Source organism: Myotis davidii, unplaced genomic scaffold, assembly GCF_000327345.1.
Source record: "Myotis davidii unplaced genomic scaffold, ASM32734v1 scaffold54, whole genome shotgun sequence".
Taxonomy (NCBI): domain Eukaryota; kingdom Metazoa; phylum Chordata; class Mammalia; order Chiroptera; family Vespertilionidae; genus Myotis; species Myotis davidii.
This window is the reverse complement of record NW_006287915.1, coordinates 742,539-749,682: the sequence shown is the minus strand read 5'-3', so window position 1 is coordinate 749,682 and position 7,144 is coordinate 742,539.

The following is a 7,144-nucleotide window of genomic DNA, read 5'->3' as shown; positions in this document are numbered from 1 at the left end:
AGCCATCTTCTGGACATCCAACTTCCATCTGGAAAAAGCCATGGTGGTGGAGGCCGAGGCAGAGGCAGTTAGGGGTGAGATCAGGCCAGCAGGGAAAGGCCATTGGGGGCGAGATCAGGCTGTCAGGGGAGGGCAGTTAGGGGCAATGAGGCAGGCAGAGGCAGTTAGGGGCAATCAGGCCAGCAGGGGAGGGCAGTTAGGGGCGAGATCAGGCTGGCAAGGGAGGACAGTTAGGGGTGATCAGCCAGGCAGGCAGCTGAGCAGTTAGGAGCCAGCGGTCCCTGATTGGAGAGGGTGCAGGCTAGGCTGAGGGAATCCCTGCCTCCCATGCACAAATTTCGTGCACCAGGCCACTAGTGTTTAAATAAAGAAACACATATATTGCTGTCAGAGGGATGTCCGACTGCTGGTTTAGGCCTGATGTCTGGGATCGTGCCTAAACCGGCAGTCGGACATCCCCCAAGGGGTCCCTGATTGGAGAGGGTGCAGGCTGGGCTGAGGGAATTCCACCCCCACCCTTGCCATGCAAGAATTGGGGGCAAGATCAGGCCAGCAGGGGAGGGTGGTTGGGGGCGATCAGTCAGGCAGGCAGAGGGGTTAGGGGAAATCAGGCAGGCAGGCAGGTGAACGGTTAGAAGCCAGCAGTCCCAGATTGCGAAAGGAATGTCTGACCCTGTAGGATTGGGCCTAAACTGGTGGTCAGACATCTCCCAAGGAATCCCCGATTGGAGAGGGTGCAGGCTGAGCTGAGGGAACCTCCTTTCCCCCGTGCACAAATTTCGTGCACCCAGCTACTAGACCTATATAATAAAGAGGTAATATGCAAATTGACCATCACACACTCACACAAGATGGCCTCCCCCATGTAGTCAAAGATGGCCACCACAAGATGGCCGGTAGGGGAGGACAGTTAGGGGCGACCAGGCCAACAGGGGAGGGCAGTTGGGGGTGACCAGGTCGGCAGGGAAGCAGTTAGGTATTGATCAGGCTGGCAGGGGAGTGGTTAGGGACAATCAGGCAGGCAGGCAGGAGAGCGGTTGAGAGCCAGCAGTCCCGGATTGTGAGAGGGATGTCCGACTGCCAGTTTAGGCCCGATCCCACCGGGGTTCCCTATTGGAGAAGGTGCAGGCTGGGCTGAGGGACACCTACCCCCCAGTGCACGAATTTTGTGCACCAGGCCTCTAGTCCTATATAATAAAAGGCTAATATGCAAATAGACCAAACAGTGGAACGACCAGTCACTATGATGAGCACTGACCACCAGGGGGCAGACACTCAATGCAGGAGCCACCCCCTGGTGGTCAGTGCGCTCCCACAGGGGGAGCGCCCCTCAGCCAGAAACCTCTCCTGCCTCCGTGGCAATACTAAGAATGTCCAACTGGTGGCTTAGGCCCGCTTCTCATGGGGTGTGGGCCTAAGCTGTCAGTAAGATATCTCCCGAGGGCTCCCAGACTGCAGAAGGTGCAGACGGGGCTGAGGGACCCCCGCCCCCAGTGCATGGATTTCTTGCACTGGGCCTCTAGTCTGTTAATAAATAATGATAATTAAAAAATAAATCATTTGGTTATCATCCTTGGAGATTAATTGGGTAATTAATTTCAGCTAAGTGTTTCATAAGTCTTAAGGATATATGGTCCTGTGTCCTCGGTAGGCTGTAGGATGGAGATGCTGATTATGAATGCCCCTAATCCAGGCTGACTCTCACTGGATTGCACAGAACCCTCAGAGAACTCACTGGGAAGGCAGATGATAGTCAAGGTCATTTTTACTCCCAGGACTGAAAGTCTGAGCACTGAACTGTAAATCTAACGGAGCTGACAAGAGAGAATTTAGCGTCCTGGTTGCTCAACTGCACCATATTAATTTTCAGTAGGGGAATCGTTTTTGGGGTGGCGGTGATGCAAACGGCTTCTTATGTCCATAGAAGCCTTGGCAACACAAGGACCCAGGGGATACTGGTGCAGTTGAAGCCCACGCTCCTTCCTATAGCTGCTGACTTTTGAACATATTGACAACTAACATAAAAAAAATGGGCAAGAAGGTGACAGTATTGGTCAGTGATTAAAAACATGAACTTTGAGGTCATCCAGCCTGGGTTTGAATCTGGCATCACTGTTCACTAGCTACATGTTCACAGCTTTACCCATTACTGCTACGTAGATAATTTCTAAATTCAACTAATATTTATTGCATAAAAATACTTATGCTAGAATTTTTAGGGAACTTGGTGACTGCAGTAGACTTAGCCAAAAAAGATAAGATGTGTCTACCTTCTAATCCCCAGAATCTGTAAATATTACACACACACACACACACACACACACACAAACTTATATGGCAAATGATGTGATTACATTATGGAGGTATTTATCCAGAATTATCCATGTGGGCTCTGGATCTGATAACAAGTGTCCTCATAACAATCAGGCTGAAGGCAGGGGGAGATGTGACAGAGAGAAGAGGGGGAGGATGTGACCATGGAGGCAAAGACTGAAATAATGTGGCCATAAACCAGGGAACTCCTGGAGCCACCAGAAACAGGAAGAGACAGGAGACAGATTCTCCCCTCTAGTGTTTGGAGGGAACATAGCTATACTGACACCTTAATTCCAGACTTCTGACCTCCAGGACTGTGAGAAAATAAATTTCTGTTGTTTTCAGCCACCCAGGTGGTAATAATTTGTTATAGCAGCCACAGGAAACTGATACATGGCTAATTGGATGTGGGGAGTAGGTAACAGGGCAGGGCCTGAGATAGTTGCCAGTTCCTGTTTTAGCCTTTCACCAAAACCCGAAACAGAAGCACTGGTCTAAGGAAGAAGTTGGTGGATTCTGTTCTGCTGACTGCTGGAACAGACAGCCTTCCCTGGGTCCCTCCCCCACACCTTGCTGAGTGTGTGAGGAATGCAAGGCTCGGCTGCTCTTCACCTGGGTCGTTTCTCCAGTGAGTAGCCTTGGGGGACTCCTCCTAGGACAAGAGGCAGGCTTGCTCACTGTTTGCAACAAAACAGCAGGTTCCTCCAGCTCAGTGACCCCCTCCTGCCACTCAGTCCACTGCATAAGAGGCATGTCATCTGGCCCTCCATTCTACCCCGTGGGACCTGGGGCGAGGAGACTGATGCCAACAGGCTGCGGCTCATGCTGCTTGCTGTGCTGTGAGCAGTGAGGTGCTTTGTCTCTGAACAAGTGTTGTTTCTTTCGCCTGCATCCTTACAACAGTAATAGGCCAACTCACTGGGTTGGAAGTGGGGTGAAATCAACCTCAACCAGACCCCGAGTTGAGGGTCTATGAGTCCTGGAAAAAACAAACAGGGAGTTGAATAAATGAGTCTGCAGCTCACCAGAGACATCTGGGCTAGAGATAAGAGATTTGGAAATCATCACCAGAGAAGTCATAGTCAAAGCTATGAATCTGAATCATGTCATCCAGGAAAATTTTATGAAGTGGGAAGGGAAAGGAAGAGAGGGGGTGCTAAGGAAAGAAACCTGAGGAACACTGCCATGTATGGGGTAAGGAGAAGGGAACTCAAAAAGGAGATTACAATGATGCAGGTGTTTTCCTACTTAGTCTCTGTATCTCAGTTATCTTTGATTCCTCTGCCTTTTTCTCCTGCATCTAATTGGTTGTTAATTCCAGCTAATCTTTGAATCACACTTTGTCCCACACCCATCTCTTCTTTCCATTCCTAGCTTAGACTCCACATCTGTTGCATAGATTCTTTGCAGTAACCTCCAATTCTTTGCAGTAATTGGTCTCTTTGCTTTGGTTATACCATAACAGTCTATTCTACACAGTGCTGCCAAATTAGTTTCCTTAAAATATCACTTGGATTACCTCACTCTCCCTGGTTAGAAGGAATCCACAGTTCCCTGGTATGTCCGGGAGTTCTATTTTATCTGAATCCACTGACTCTGATTCTTATCACAGAACAAGAATTGGCATTAGATGCCCTGGACGATGCCTCAATTGGTTGGAGTGTCACCCGATACACCAAAAGGTTTCAGGTTCAATTCCTGGTCAGGGCACATACCTAGGTTTTGGTTCAATCCCCTATAAGGACACATATGGAAGGCTACTGATCGATGCATATCTCTCTCTCTCTCTCTCTCTCTCTCTCTCTCTCTCTCTCTCCTCTCTTTTTCTCTCCTTTCTTCTCTCTCTAAAACTCAATAAAAATATATGCTCGGTGAGAATAAAGAAAGGATTGACATTAGAAGGAATAAAAATTTAATTGTGAGAGAGAAATAGCAAAAGAATAAGGGTGGGGAGAAAAATGAAAAGGACACAGTAGGCTGTGAGGAGTTGTCGTTGTCCGCTATTGGATGAGTCTCACTCAGGTCTAAGTAAGCCATGATCTGCATGGCAAATCCAGCTTTCCACCTGTTATTGTAAATAAAGTTTTATTGGAACAAAGCCACTTCCAGCATTTGCAGTTTGTCTCTGATTGCTTTTGTGCTACAACAGCAGAGTTGAGTAGTTGTGGCAGAAACTATCTACCCCATGGAAATTTAAAATATTTACTATCTGGCCCTTTACAGAAAAAATGTGCCAACCCCTGGTCTAGTTACAGCTGCAATATGTGAGATATTAGAGCTCCAGGAATATAGAAAAGGATATTTTAAGAAGTGATGCTCAGAATTACCAATTGGATGGCTCCCTGCCGACAGCCTTTGAAAGGTTCCAGTAAAGATTTGAATTACTTTTAATGCTGGACAGTTTCTTTGACTATGCGTTCTCAGAGTTGGAGCCACAGCACTATCCCAATAAATCCCCTTTGTGTATTAATCCTTTGGCATCTTTGTTTACACCATTAATCTCCCTTCTTAAATTTCTCTTCACATTTCCATGTCTACTTTATTCCTTTAAATTCCTTCCCTGAAATTCTAGCTCAGTTTCTGTCTCCTTTGCTTTCCCTGTCCTTTACTGAACATAGTAAATTTACCTTGTGTGCCAATAGCTGCATTTAATCAGAGCTTTCTCATTCAGACCTTGTAGGCTGCTATGTGCTTCTGGTTAATCTTTTCATGGTGTGGACCAACTCCCCATAGATCACCAGCTTATTGACGCCAATGAAGTGTCTTCTATATCTTCTTGTCACTTCCACAGCTTCTGGCAAAGGGACCTGAATAAAACTGTGTTTGATAAATTTGCTTATAAATAGTGAAATCATCAGAAATACTAGAAAAACAGATTTTCTAACTCCCAAGACCCACAGAAATGTATGCCCAAACATTTTCACACAGTCTAGGTCAGTTTTTTTTTGTTGTTGTTGTTGTTTTAAATATTTTCATTGATTTCAGAGCAGAAGGAGGGAGAGAGAGATAGAAACATCAACGATGAGAGAGAATCATGGATCGGCTGGCTCCTGCCGATCTCCTACTGGGGATCGAGCCCGCAACCCAGGCATGTGCCCTGACATGGAATTGAATCGTGATCTCCTGGTTCATAGGTCGATGCTCAACCACTGAACCAAGCTGGCCGGGCTGGGTCCGTTTTTAAGCTACTGGATTACTGTGCAAAATTCCAAACCTTACAACGAGAAAGTGAGGGTGATTGGCTCTGATTACCTTGTTGATGGCGAGGCTTGGTTGGTGCCCCTTAACTCCTTACCCTCCCTGAGTGCTGCTTCCTAAAGTCCCTGCTGGGAGAGGCGGTCTCCTCAGGGAGGAGGGCAGTTCTGCAGCCATGTGTGTAGCAGCCTTCCATTGGCGCAATCCGTGACCGTAGTGAAAGCCGGGGCTAACGTCCCCGTTTTCTGTTTTAGAAAACATGCCTCCAGGAGTTGTTTCATATATTTCATTTTTAGTTAAAAAATACTTTTTAATGAAATATAACATTCACCTATAAAAGTATACATATCATAAATGTACAGCACAATGATTATCACACACTGAACACACCCGTGTAATCAGCTCCCAGATCAAGAAACAGAACGTTATCCATACCAGTCAGTGGCTCCCCAGCCCCCCTGCTGGGGTCGGCTCTACTGATGTGCCGCAGCGTTGACTAGCTTTGCCAGGGGTTGTACCTTATAGAAACACAATCATACAAGATGCACGGTTGCACAAGGCTTCTTTTGTTTGTGCGATTCACCCACAGTGTGGAGAACAGTTGTGGGCTGTTTCCCATTGCTTTGTAATAGATAAATAAAATGTGGTAAATGTATACAATCCATTCCTATCCATTTTTTTCATTGACAGCATCTTATATTGGAAATCTCAAGAGCTCAGCTGTTGGAAGTGAAGTCCAATGCTGCAACGAACACGGTGCTATTCCCGAATCTTTAATTTCACAAAAGCTTAATGGCATCAGCATCTGGCCTAAGGATAAGATTACAGGCATTCTATCAGCTTCTGAGCCAGGAAAACCTGTTCTACTTCGTGTCTGTTATTGTGTTTGTATCAAATAATAGTCTCTCAAATTCCATTGTTAAGCATCATTGTTGATTTTGGAAATGTATTCATACAGCAACATCTTTTCAGAATAAAAATAGAGCAACCAAAAAGGTCAGCACGTACATTAAAGTAACTTGATTTATCATCTCTGAAAATTCCCTCCCTTCATGCTTTACATAGTTGTAAATGTCTTACTTTTAATGACAAAAACTGTACTATATTTAGTTTACTTTGATGTGTTTATTCCTCCCACCAAAACACACACAGACATACACACAGCTCAGTCTCACTGGCCGTAGGGTTTTAGCTACAGCACCACTAGGCAGGTTAAACTTCATCGACACAGTCTTCTGTTGATTAACATTCTTTGGAAAAAATCCAAAACCCATATTAGAGGAAAATTCACAATGTTATAGTACCCCTCCATAAAAGTGCCTTCATAAAAGTGTATATTTTAGAACTCAGGCTTCTTAAGGTATAATTTATGTATAGAAAAATTCACCCTCTTTACTCTACAGTTCTACGATTTCCAACAAACATACACTCTCGTAACCACTACCACAATCATGATACAGAACACCCCTCATCCCCTAAAGTTTCTCACGTCCCTTTGTAGTCAACTCCCAGCAGCCGCCTACCCCATAAAAGTATACGAAATGTTCTCTCTCCTTTGTCAGACAGAGCAGGGCAGAGGCTACTTCCTAGCTACCTCTTCAGCCTTTGGCGGCAGCGCTTCCCCTGCCCCAGC